The sequence below is a fragment of the Bombina bombina genome, chromosome 2 (genome assembly GCF_027579735.1).
Source record: "Bombina bombina isolate aBomBom1 chromosome 2, aBomBom1.pri, whole genome shotgun sequence".
In the NCBI taxonomy this organism is placed as follows: Eukaryota; Metazoa; Chordata; class Amphibia; order Anura; family Bombinatoridae; genus Bombina; species Bombina bombina.
Genome location: NC_069500.1, coordinates 253566462 through 253580891, shown reverse-complemented (window position 1 = coordinate 253580891; position 14430 = coordinate 253566462). Strand labels below are relative to the sequence as shown.

The 14430-nt window shown below is 40.2% G+C and overlaps 1 protein-coding gene across 4 annotated transcripts in view; it reads right to left on the bottom strand.

Annotated features, from left to right (window-relative positions):
- PAM (peptidylglycine alpha-amidating monooxygenase) overlaps positions 1 to 14430 on the bottom strand; it is a 405645-nt gene that overhangs the window by 213684 nt on the left and 177531 nt on the right. The gene's annotated exons all lie outside the window — the stretch shown is intronic.

Sequence of the window (14430 nt, the reverse complement as noted above, 5' to 3'; positions counted from 1 at the left end):
AGGAAAGTCAAAATTAAAATTGCATGATTCAGTTAGAGCATGCCATTTTAAAGACACAAATTAATTTCTATTTTTAAATGTGCTTCGTTGTCTTATTATCCCTTGTTTAAAATGAATATGAACATATCCTACACTAGTCGGAGCTATCTACTGATTGGTGCCTGCACACATTTGTCTCTTGTGATTAGCTAAATAGATATTTTTAGCTTCCTGTAAGCAGTGCAATGCTGTTTCTTCAGCAAAGGATAACAAGAGAATGAAGCACATTTGATAATAGAAGTAAAATGGAAAGTTGTTTAAAATTGTATGTTCTATCCAAATCATGAAACAAAATTTTGGGGGTTTTCTATCCCTTTAATTTAACATGAAAGTTTCATATTGTCTAACCTTGGGTCACCGTGTTTACAATGCATTTTTCAAACACAGGAATACAAATTGTTCCAACAAACTAAATGACAGTATCAGACTTTCATATACAGTATTTAACTTTATGCTTAGCAAGGAAAGTTGATTATTCTTCCTAATTCCTAAAAATAGATCAAGGGAGATAAACTATTCACTGAGGTCGGTTTACATCGCTCTGTTAATGAAGCTCACCATAAATAAACAAAAAAAACATAATTTATGCTTACCTGATAAATTCCTTTCTTCTGTTGTGTGATCAGTCCACGGGTCATCATTACTTCTGGGATATAACTCCTCCCCAACAGGAAATGCAAGAGGATTCACCCAGCAGAGCTGCATATAGCTCCTCCCCTCTACGTCAGTCCCAGTCATTCGACCAAGAATCAACGAGAAAGGAGTAACCAAGGGTGAAGTGGTGACTGGAGTATAATTTAAAAAATATTTACCTGCCTTAAAACAGGGCGGGCCGTGGACTGATCACACAACAGAAGAAAGGAATTTATCAGGTAAGCATAAATTATGTTTTCTTCTGTTATGTGTGATCAGTCCACGGGTCATCATTACTTCTGGGATACCAATACCAAAGCAAAAGTACACGGATGACGGGAGGGATAGGCAGGCTCATTATACAGAAGGAACCACTGCCAGAAGAACCTCTCTCCCAAAAATAGCCTCCGAAGAAGCAAAAGTGTCAAATTTGTAAAATTTGGAAAAAGTATGAAGCGAAGACCAAGTTGCAGCCTTGCAAATCTGTTCAACAGAGGCCTCATTCTTAAAGGCCCAAGTGGAAGCCACAGCTCTAGTGGAGTGAGCTGTAATTCTTTCAGGAGGCTGCTGTCCAGCAGTCTCATAGGCTAAACGTATTATGCTACGAAGCCAAAAAGAGAGAGAGGTAGCAGAAGCTTTTTGACCTCTCCTCTGTCCAGAATAAACGACAAACAGGGAAGAAGTTTGGCGAAAATCTTTAGTTGCCTGCAAGTAGAACTTGAGGGCACGAACTACATCCAGATTGTGTAGAAGACGTTCCTTCTTTGAAGAAGGATTTGGACACAAGGATGGAACAACAATCTCTTGATTGATATTCCTGTTAGTGACTACCTTAGGTAAGAACCCAGGTTTAGTACGCAGAACTACCTTGTCTGAGTGAAAAATCAGATAAGGAGAATCACAATGTAAGGCTGATAACTCAGAGACTCTTCGAGCCGAGGAAATAGCCATTAAAAACAGAACTTTCCAAGATAACAATTTTATATCAATGGAATGAAGGGGTTCAAACGGAACACCTTGTAAAACGTTAAGAACTAAGTTTAAACTCCATGGCGGAGCAACAGCTTTAAACACAGGCTTGATCCTAGCTAAAGCCTGACAAAAGGCCTGGACGTCTGGATTTTCTGACAGACGCCTGTGTAACAAGATGGACAGAGCTGAAATCTGTCCCTTTAATGAACTAGCTGATAAACCCTTTTCTAAACCTTCTTGTAGAAAAGACAATATCCTAGCGATCCTAACCTTACTCCAGGAGTAACCTTTGGATTCGCACCAGTATAGGTATTTACGCCATATTTTATGGTAAATCCTTCTGGTAACAGGCTTCCTAGCCTGTATCAGGGTATCAATAACCGACTCAGAAAAACCACGTTTTGATAAAATCAAGCGTTCAATTTCCAAGCAGTCAGCTTCAGAGAAGTTAGATTTTGATGTCTGAATGGACCCTGTATCAGAAGGTCCTGTCTTAGAGGTAGAGACCAAGGCGGACAGGATGACATGTCCACTAGATCTGCATACCAAGTCCTGCGTGGCCATGCAGGCGCTATTAGAATCACTGATGCTCTCTCCTGTTTGATTTTGGCAATCAAACGAGGAAGCAGCGGGAAGGGTGGAAACACATAAGCCATCCCGAAGTTCCAAGGTGCTGTCAAAGCATCTATCAGAACCGCTCCCGGATCCCTGGATCTGGACCCGTAGTGAGGAAGTTTGGCGTTCTGGCGAGACGCCATGAGATCTATCTCTGGTTTGCCCCAACGTCGAAGTATTTGGGCAAAGACCTCCGGATGAAGTTCCCACTCCCCCGGATGAAAAGTCTGGCGACTCAAGAAATCCGCCTCCCAGTTCTCCACTCCCGGGATGTGGATTGCTGACAGGTGGCAAGAGTGAGACTCTGCCCAGCGAATTATCTTTGATACTTCCATCATTGCTAGGGAGCTTCTTGTCCCTCCCTGATGGTTGATGTAAGCTACAGTCGTGATGTTGTCCGACTGAAACCTGATGAACCCCCGAGTTGTTAATTGGGGCCAAGCCAGAAGGGCATTGAGAACTGCTCTCAATTCCAGAATGTTTATTGGAAGGAGACTCTCCTCCTGATTCCATAGTCCCTGAGCCTTCAGAGAATTCCAGACAGCGCCCCAACCTAGTAGGCTGGCGTCTGTTGTTACAATTGTCCAGTCTGGCCTGCTGAATGGCATCCCCCTGGACAGGTGTGGCCGATAAAGCCACCATAGAAGAGAATTTCTGGTCTCTTGATTCAGATTCAGAGTGGGGGACAAATCTGAGTAATCCCCATTCCACTGACTTAGCATGCACAATTGCAGCGGTCTGAGGTGTAGGCGTGCAAAAGGTACTATGTCCATTGCCGCTACCATTAAGCCGATCACCTCCATGCATTGAGCTACTGACGGGTGTTGAACGGAATGAAGGACACGGCATGCATTTTGAAGCTTTGTTAACCTGTCTTCTGTCAGGTAAATCTTCATTTCTACAGAATCTATAAGAGTCCCCAAGAATGGAACTCTTGTGAGAGGAAAAAGAGAACTCTTCTTTTCGTTCACTTTCCATCCATGCGACCTTAGAAATGCCAGAACTAACTCTGTATGAGACTTGGCAGTCTGAAAGCTTGAAGCTTGTATTAGAATGTCGTCTAGGTACGGAGCTACCGAAATCCCTCGCGGTCTTAGTACCGCCAGAAGGGCACCCAGAACCTTTGTGAAGATTCTTGGAGCCGTAGCCAATCCGAATGGAAGAGCTACAAACTGGTAGTGCCTGTCTAAGAAGGCAAACCTTAGATACCGGTGATGATCTTTGTGGATCGGTATGTGAAGGTAAGCATCTTTTAAATCCACTGTGGTCATGTACTGACCCTTTTGGATCATGGGTAAGATTGTCCGAATAGTTTCCATTTTGAAGGATGGAACTCTTAGGAATTTGTTTAGAATCTTTAAATCTAAGATTGGCCTGAAAGTTCCCTCTTTTTTGGGAACCACAAACAGGTTTGAGTAGAACCCTTGTCCTTGTTCCGACCGCGGAACCGGATGGATCACTCCCATTAATAATAGATCTTGTACACAGCGTAGAAACGCCTCTTTCTTTATCTGGTTTGTTGACAACCTTGACAGATGAAATCTCCCTCTTGGGGGAGATAATTTGAAGTCTAGAAGGTATCCCTGAGATATGATCTCTAGTGCCCAGGGATCCTGAACATCTCTTGCCCAGGCCTGGGCGAAGAGAGAAAGTCTGCCCCCCACTAGATCCGGTCCCGGATCGGGGGCTCTCGATTCATGCTGTCTTTGGGGCAGCAGCAGGTTTCCTGACCTGCTTGCTCTTGTTCCAGGACTGGTTAGGCTTCCAGCCTTGCCTGTAACGAGCAACAGCTCCCTCCTGTTTTGGTGCAGTGGAGGTTGATGCTGCTCCTGTTTTGAAATTCCGAAAGGGACGAAAATTAGACTGTCTAGCCTTAGCTTTGGCTTTGTCTTGAGGTAGGGCGTGGCTCTTACCTCCTGTAATGTCAGCGATAATTTCTTTCAAACCGGGCCCAAATAAAGACTGCCCCTTGAAAGGTATATTAAGTAATTTGGACTTAGAAGTAACATCGGCTGACCAGGATTTTAGCCACAGCGCCCTACGTGCCTGTATGGCGAATCCTGAGTTCTTAGCCGTAAGTTTGGTTAAATGTACTACGGCCTCCGAAATGAAAGAATTAGCTAGTTTAAGGACTCTAAGCCTGTCCGTAATGTCGTCTAGCGTAGATGAACTAAGGTTCTCTTCCAGAGACTCAATCCAAAATGCTGCCGCAGCCGTAATCGGCGCGATACATGCAAGGGGTTGCAATATAAAACCTTGTTGAACAAACATTTTCTTAAGGTAACCCTCCAATTTTTTATCCATTGGGTCTGAAAAAGCACAGCTATCCTCCACCGGGATAGTGGTACGCTTAGCTAAAGTAGAAACTGCTCCCTCCACCTTAGGGACCGTTTGCCATAAGTCCCGAGTGGTGGCGTCTATTGGAAACATCTTTCTAAATATTGGAGGGGGTGAGAACGGCACCCCGGGTCTATCCCACTCCTTAGTAACAATTTCAGTTAGTCTCTTAGGTATAGGAAAAACGTCAGTACTCGCCGGTACCGCAAAGTATTTATCCAACCTACACAGTTTCTCTGGTATTGCAACGGTGTTACAATCATTAAGAGCTGCTAAGACCTCCCCTAGTAATACACGGAGGTTTTCCAATTTAAATTTAAAATTTGAAATATCTGAATCCAATCTGTTTGGATCAGAACCGTCACCCACAGAATGAAGCTCTCCGTCCTCATGCTCTGCGAGCTGTGACGCAGTATCAGACATGGCCCTAGTATTGTCAGCGCACTCTGTTCTCACCCCAGAGTGATCACGCTTGCCTCTTAGTTCTGGTAATTTAGACAAAACTTCAGTCATAACAGTAGCCATATCTTGTAATGTTATCTGTAATGGCCGCCCAGATGTACTAGGCGCCATAATATCACGCACCTCCCGGGCGGGAGATGCAGGTACTGCCGCGTGAGGCGAGTTAGTCGGCATAACTCTCCCCTCGCTGTTTGGTGAAATTTGTTCACATTGTACAGATTGACTTTTATTTAAAGTAGCATCAATACAGTTAGTACATAAATTTCTATTGGGCTCCACCTTGGCATTGGAACAAATGACACAGATATCTTCCTCTGAGTCAGACATGTTTAACACACTAGCAAAAAAACTTACAACTTGGTTATAATCTTTTTTAGCAAAAACGTACTGTGCCTCAAAGAGGTACTAAACGATTAAATGACAGTTGAAATAATGAACTGAAAAACAGTTATAGCATCAAACTTTAAAACAACACAACTTTTAGCAAAGGTTTGTTCCCATTAGTAAAATAACAATAATTAAATTTGACATAAAAAATACAAAGCAACGTTTTTATTCACAGTCACTATAAGAATTCTCACAGCTCTGCTGAGAGAATTTACCTCCCTTCAAAGAAGTTTGAAGACCCCTGAGATCTGTCAGAGATGAACCGGATCATGCAGGAAATACAAAAGTAACTGACTGGAATTTTTTGATGCGTAGCAAAGAGCGCCAAAAACGGCCCCTCCCTCTCCCACACAGCAGTGAAGAGAAACGAAACTGTCACAAATAAAAGCAAAAAAGGCTGCCAAGTGGAAAATAATGCCCAAATATTTATTCACACAGTACCTCAGCAATGTAAACGATTCTACATTCCAGCAAAAACGTTTAACATGATAAATAGTTATTAAAAGGATTAGTGACCTTTAACAGAGTAGTTCCGGTGAAATACCATCCCCAGAATACTGAAGTGTATACATACATGTCATTTTAACGGTATGGCAGGATTTTCTCATCAATTCCATTCAGAAAATAAAAACTGCTACATACCTCAATGCAGATTCATCTGCCCGCTGTCCCCTGATCTGAAGCCTTTACCTCCCTCAGATGGCCGAGAACAGCAATATGATCTTAACAACTCCGGTTAAAATCATAGTAAAAAACTCTGGCAGATTCTTCCTCAAACTCTGCCAGAGAAGTAATAACACGCTCCGGTGCTATTGTAAAATAACAAACTTTTGATTGAAGTCATAAAAACTAAGTATAATCACCATAGTCCTCTCACACATCCTATCTAGTCGTTGGGTGCAAGAGAATGACTGGGACTGACGTAGAGGGGAGGAGCTATATGCAGCTCTGCTGGGTGAATCCTCTTGCATTTCCTGTTGGGGAGGAGTTATATCCCAGAAGTAATGATGACCCGTGGACTGATCACACATAACAGAAGAAATATAATTTTTTAAGAGTCGTATATAATAAAAAAAAAATAATTTCAGATGCTGTTGAAAGGTTTTGTAGTCAAGGGGTGGCAGCTATTAATATGGATATGCACAAAACACATTAGAACTTCAACCCTTTAATAGAAAACAAAATGGCAAATGAGGTAGCACACTCATCTATAAAAATACAATTTTTATGTTATGACGTGTAGTTGGCAGTAATGTCCCTTACCACAGAATTTAGAAAACAAAAATTTCTTTAAGGGGGTGCTGGAGACTGCAAATAGTTAATTGTGGTTATTATAGTGGTCTAATGTCATTTTAATTCCTAATTCCTTCTTGTGCAGATGGCCGATTTCACTGAAATAGTTAGGTTCTATTACTATGACATTTTCTGACTAAAACTGGAGGCCACTAGATCCTCCAGAGATCACAAAACCTCAGATAACACGTGCATTTCCTCTGTATTATAGAGACTGATACTAAACACTAAAACCATTGCCACAGATGACATATTAGTACCCAATTGATCACAAATCTGTAATTTCTGCTAATCAGAACTCATTCTACTCACAGTTACCAAAATGTCACCAAAATTGGCATCTGGTAATTTTTATGATAAATGGTCAAGTATTCTACTTCAAGTGATTATTACCATAACACAATATCATGGCAGGACATAAAACACAACCCAGTATAATGACATGTTTTTTATTTGGGAACAAGGCCTCCATAACCTAAACGAGGACAGTGAAGCATAAAGCATAAAATAGGGATAGACCAGAAATGTCCCTAAACTCCTGAACTCCTTATAAATCCCTCTGGCACTCTACCTTTCCCGCCCTCCCTATTCCTCTCCTTCCTCCCCCCCCTCCTTCCCCCACTGCCCCTCAAATAAGGGACATTATTATCGGACAGCTTATCAATAACCAAAGATTGATTGTATTCTCTTTGAATCTTATGTTTTTCTATACTATTTTCTTTTCATGCTGTATAACAGTCTTTCACAAATAAGCCATTGATTAATAATTATTGAATTTGCAATTATACAGTGTTTCAAATGTTGAATGTAAAAATTTTTTTCCGGATGTATTGTTTTGAAACAATAAAAAAAAAAAAAAAACAACTATTGAATAAAAAAAAAACACAACCCAGTATGTGAAACAGCATAACCTGGTTGTTACTTAAATTGTATTCACTAACCAAGTTTCTTAAAGGGACATGAAATTCAAAATGAAACCGATTCAGATAAAGAGTGCAATTTTAATAGACTTTTCAATTTATGTCTATTTCAAATTATTATTATTATTTTCTCTTAGTATCCTTTGTTGAAAAGCAGAGCTAGGTAGGCCCAGGAGCAAGCAATGCAATCCTGGAAGCTAGCAGGTGATTAATGGCTACACACACACACACATTACTCTTGTCACTGGCTCACCAGATGTCTTCAGCTAGGTCCCAGGGTTGCTGAGGCCGAATTTAACTCTGTGTTTAACCCCTTTACAGTTATAGGCAAGTAATAGTGCAATAAGATACTCTATAACACAATATAGAGTATGCCCTTTTCGCACTTTTCAGTTTAAATTTGGATTCTTAAAATTTAAATTAAAAAAAATTATCTACGAAAGAAAGAATGTTGAACAAATTGAGCATGAATTTAAATAGCCTGTAAACACAATACAAAATAATCTTTATATTTTAAAAGGCCTCCTCATGTAGGATAAGAATCAGTAAGTAAATGATCTGTTATCTAAAAAATAAATAGGAAAAATGTCATTCTTTTAGCAATCAAGTAACCAGCAGAGCACAAACACAAGCAGAGACTAAATGAAGCGTCACAAAGACAAATGCCCTTTGCACTGCTCAGTTCCACCTTTTTTAAGCCTCAGTTTCAGAGTTGTTGGTGTAGCTAATGTGACATTAATTCAGGGGCAACAGAATAGGTTTTCATATAAGCTTCAGTGAGTGTTTTCGGATTTATTTTAGCAGCAAGCAGTGACTGATGTCTCAGGCAAAATAAAATGTAGTGTAAGTGAGATGGAACATGAAAGAGTGATTTAGTTTTTGGCCTATATTTATATTTTATTCCTATGAAACCAAATACACAATCTAAATTTAAAGACTCTCAATATTGCTTGCACAAATGATTTAAGTTTACTACACTTACTTGTGGCAAGTTTATAATCATTTACAATCAATCCCCTTCAAAGTTTATTACTCTAATAAAAAAGTAATTATGCTTCTGACAGTTGTTGCTATGAAAATTACCAGTCTGAAGCCGCTTTATCTTCAGAACACAACATGTTGGTATACCGAAAGCATTCCGTTTTTATCTAACAACGTAATATACAGTTGTTGCTGGCAAGTGAATGCGTTTCCATCTGTGCTTCCAAGTCTACAAATGTAGTTTACATAAAAGATAGTTTTTAACATAGGGAGTTTCAAAAGAATTAGAAGCAAACAAACAAAATATAGATGTGTTTAGGCTATAATAATAATAATGATGATACAAATAAAAAGCCAGCCTAAACAATAAAGACAAAACTCTTTCATGAAATAAAAAAAACAAAAAAAAACAAAAAAAAAAAAGATTAAAGTAATTTCTTTGTTGCTTTGTTAAATCTAAGAGAGTTGCATGTTTTAATGCAACACCTTTAAAGGGACACTGAACCCAATTTTTTTCTTTTGTGATTCAGATAGAGCATGCAATTTTAAGCAACTTTCTAATTCACTCCTATTATCATATTTTCTTTGTTCTCTTGCTATCTTTATTTGAAAAGAATGAAGAAAGAAGTGGATAGCACTTTTTTATTGGTGGATGAATTTATCCTCCAATCAGCAAGAACAACCCAGGTTGTTCACCAAATATGGGCCGGCATCTAAACTTACATTCTTGCATTTTGAATTAAGATACCAAGAGAATGAAGAAAATTTGATAATAGGAGTAAATAGAAAGTTGCTTAAAATGTAATGCTCTATCTGAATCACAAAGGAAAACATGTGGGTTCAGTGTCCCTTTAACATTTTTCTTATGCAAAATAAATACAATGTCAGTATGTTAAGTTTCTGCTCTCTCATATGCACAACTGAATACTTTTTAGTTTAATGGCAAAGCCAGATTGGCCTACTAGGATACCGGGAGATTTCCAGATGGGCTGCAGCAGCTGGGGCTGGAAAGCTACAATTTAAAGGGGTGATTAATGGATGCAATTGGGTTGAAGGTGTCTATATAACAACAATCTGGATTTTTTTTTTTTAATAGAAACTAATATAATTCTGAAAAAATATTGGGGGAAGGAGTATCCCAGAAATATCTTTTCAGAAAAATGGTGTGTGCATTCTATTGACTCAACGAAAAATAAGGCTCCAAAGTTTACAGGGCTGCTTCTTATTCCCAGTTCAGCCCTGTTTAGTTGCCTGTATTAGCTAGGGATGGTCCTAGATCATGACATCTGTGGGTGAAAATGTTGACCACAAGCCTAATATTAAAAAGGAAATAAAAACATTTATTAATGACCAGGCGATAAGCCTGCCCAGAGGGCAGTCTATCTTTAAAAAATACAACCCCCCGGGGGGCGGAGCCAACCGTTGGGGTGATAGGACGTGCATAGCAAGAGTTCCTGCATATATTTCTCAATTTTGGATCTTTTATATATATATGATATGACTGCAATTTTCTTCAGAAACACCCATCACCCAGGCAGAACTATACCTATGGAGTGTCACTATAAAGTTTTGAAGAAATAGACAAAACTACGGCTCTAATCTCGCTCTCCTACATTACCACAAGGTAGCCAGTATCTTTGGCCTGCATATATGCTGCGGAGGCTTCCTTGCTATTGTCTTACTGAAAGCAAGGAGCTAGATCCTAACAATAACTGGCCAATTCTACACCTTATCTACACAAAGGAAACCAACTACCCTGATACGATTGACACTGATTGATTACCGAAGTAGATCGGCTTACCCCACGCTGCAAACATGGAGAGCGTGAACAGATGGGAACAAAAACTGAAACACCTCATGCACGAATACCACCAAAGCATACTGAAAGATCTGTACAATATCCTCCATGCACTGCAACTTATCTCAGGAGCACAGCCTGCTACCTGTGACCAGCCATTAGAGATTGCTGTCTGCAGCACCACTCCGGATGTAACAGGACTAACCGGCATACATACTCTACCCTGCTGTAATCAGATGGCCCAAGAATACCGCGCTGCAATAAACTCCTCACCAACCTGTGATCTGATTACTGCCCCAGTGAGAGCTCCGGAACCGGAGGAGAACGTTGAGGCTCTTTTTGACCTGGCAAAACAGAGATCCCTCTCTTGACATCCACGTGGCAGAGGAGCCTGTTTCGCCATCACGAGAGCAGGGCGAGCGCTGCACTAGACAAGATGTCAGCTGTTGATCTGACCGGTGCTGACGAAGTAGGTGGTACGCTCCCAGCTCCCGATGGTGCAGGTGCTACGGCTGCATATAAACTGAAGTCCGATTGTCTATGGGGGTTCTTGGCAACAGATGGCTATATTGAAACCTACGGAGGGAACAGGCAGCCATTTTATTGGAGCTATTACCCCTCAGAAGGTATCCGTCAGGTTTGCAGACTTGGCGTGGGTTAATAATGATATTTGCCTTGGGACTGACCCACATGCCACACGGAGGTCCCAACTGAACTGGGGAATTTGTCTATTGATATTCAGTGTCTTCGGTGTGGGCATAACTAGAGTCAGTAGATCTACATGTATTAGTATATTGTTCCTATTACCTCTTGGTGACCTAACCTATCTATACTGGATGTTAGGCTGGCTTGCCGACCTCGGAGAGACATTGTAAATAATTTACTAGACCTGACAGTTATTGAATTATAACGTTATTAACCAATTGTTATGTATATCTACTATTGTGTCTATCTCTCAGGCTGCATATGCTTCCTCCCCTATGTCTATATATACATTTTACTTATGAGTGGAGTATGATTTATGTTTTTCCTTTAGTTAAATTGGGAAGTACAATTGTTACCCAGGGAGGCCATTCAGTAATACTATACATACTGAAGCACAATTTAGATTAAGTAGGGATCTGGCGACCAAGTCCTTACAGTACTTATGACCTAGGAACGACATACCATATCACAGACAGATATATTTCTTATTTATTATTTTTTATAATGAATGGGAGGCTACTTCTTAACATAGTTGGGTGTCTCTTATTTGGAAATGAAAGGCTTAAGTCATGCATTTATAGACCAATTTACTACATGTCTGCTTACATATCAATGAAGTGGTACGCTTGCTATCGTGTTCCCTATTATTTACTCACTTAAAACTGTTCTTGCCGTGCCGTCAGCGGCCGAGATGGTGCCGTTTAGATTTTAGCTGGGAACCCTCATAGTGAAGCCAATATGACTATCATGGGACATAGCCAGATTAATCACCCAGCTGCTTTATGATAAAAACTGGTTACATTGGAGTTGAGACCTTAGAAAAGCAGTTCAGAGGGACACACTGGGACACTGAAATATTGACAGCTACAGTGGAAGTTAAGTCTCACTGTGCCATTTTAGGTGAGCTCAGCCATAGAGGTATTGGCTGACCTGGAATCGTTATGCACCCATATTAAATGTATTTAAAGTTAGTGCCGAGTTTCCCTACCTAGTTTTTCTCTTAGTTGAATATTTTAGCATTACTGTTGATACCAATGTTTCTACCAACAACCTATTCTAGTAGCTTATGGCTGTCCCACTATGTTGAACATCTACTGAAAGTTTTAACATGTGTTTATGTATATTATTTGCTAGTCTTCTTTGGCTCGTGTGGTTACACCAAATTGCATATGATTACTTCTACCCCTGTGAAGCATATACTTTGTCGTAGTCTTATAAATAATTGTCCCATGGATACCACCTAACTCGGGTCATTAGGCCCTTATTTGTCTTAGAAGTAGCCCTACATAGTCAAACATGCTTCATAATTTATAGGTACAGCTCTAACTTCCGCAGCCTTCACTTGCTCAAGCATTCTGTTATTACAATACTCCAGTATAAAGGGTATATATAGCTTTTCTTTTAAGCACCGGATATCCCAGTACCATGAGCATTAACCTATCCTACCTACCGTATTTCAATGTCCTGCTCCTCTTCCCCCCTTACAAGGGGCCCCCCAGATTTGGAAGACTAATTGCCATGAATACACCATGACTCATAGCTTAATCGTAAAACCTCTGACATGTATTGAATGCAGGCTGGTCCTGCTCTCATCCCACAAAGTAAGGCTTTACCATGTGTTATATCATGAATAAGCTATAAACTGCATGTTCATTTCGAGAGCACTGACCCTGGCACCTCCAAGCGCCATATACCGCCCTGGTGCAATATGTACCTAGTTTGTTCTTCTCTTTTCCTTTCCTGCTCCTGAGGCTAAATATTTGATTCCTAGCATGCTTAAGCTACCACCTCCCCCCCACATAACATAATATTCTTCCTACCCTATTAAGGTTAAATATGCGGTCTGTCTAACTAATACTGCACCCTACTCTTTTCCTAATATGAACAACCTGCAGTACAATATAAAATTGCTCTCTCTTTATATACCTCTAGCCTAGCAGGAATGGTTAGCATTATTTCTACAAGTTAAATCTTAGCTTTCATATCCAACGCAACATGCTCATATGTGTTCAGTTTATGTAAAAACGAAAAAAGAGGTTCCAGTATCTGGTACAGTATTCCCTTACAATGTGAATTTTATCTTCATATGTATAAATTGAATTGCATCATTTATACTTGTATATGTTTTTGCACAACCTCAATAAAAAAATATTTATAAAAAAAAAAACACACACAACCCCCCCACAATCTAAAAAAGAAAAAAAGAAAAAAACAACAACCCAAAAATTAAAATAAAAAAGCCTAAACCTAAGCCCCAAATAAGTACTCACTGTTCCTGAAGTCCGGTGGAGAAGGTCTTCTTCCAGAATGATCCATTATCTTCTATCTTCATCCGGAGCAAAGGCGGAGCAGAGCTGTGTTCCCGATGCTTGGATCCTCAGTGGCGGTCCTCAATGGCGACGGTCCTTGGAGGCGGTCCTCAGCGGCAGCGGACACTCCTCTTCATGCGATCGTCAGCCGTACACTGAAGATTGAAGGCAAGGTACCCCATATTTATTGGGGTACCTTGCATTCCTATTGGCTAAAAAATTTAAATCAGCCAATAGGATGAAAGCTACTGAAATCTTATTGACTGATTTGAACAGCCAATAAGGTTCCAGTAGCTCTCATCCTATTGGCTGATTTAAAAATTTCAGCCAATAGGAATGCAAGGTAACACTGAAGACCCACTCAGAGGACCGTCGCCGTTGTTGTCCGCCGCTGAGGATCCAGGCATCAGGAAGACCACTCCGCACCTCTGCTCCACGCTGCCTTCGCTACGGATGAATATAGAAGATGATGGAGCCGTCTGGAAGAAGACCTTCTCCGCTGGACTTCAGGAACAGTGAGTATTTATTTCGGGCTTAGGTTTTTTTTATTTTAATTTTTGGGGTATTTTTTTTTTTTTTAGATTAGGGGTTTTTTGGGCTTGAAAAAGAGCTGAATGCCCTTTTAATTTTATTTTGGGGGGTTTGGTGGGTGGGGGGCCTTAGGATTTTTTAGAGGTAAAATAACTGTTTAACTTAGGGTAATGCCCTACAAAAGGCCCTTTTAAGGACTATTGGTAGTTTAGATTAGGGGGTGTTTTTATTTTGGGGGGCTTTTTTATTTTCATAGGGATTAGGTATAATTTTCTTTTGATAATGGTTTATTTTTTCTGCAATGTTAGACTTAGAACCTAGGCTCTTTGCTGCTCCTGAGCTTTCCTAGATAAACATTTCAGCAAAGGATTACAGAAGGAAGCAAATTAAATACAAGTAAATTGGAAAGTTGTTTAAAATTGTATGCTCTTTCTGAATCATGAATGTC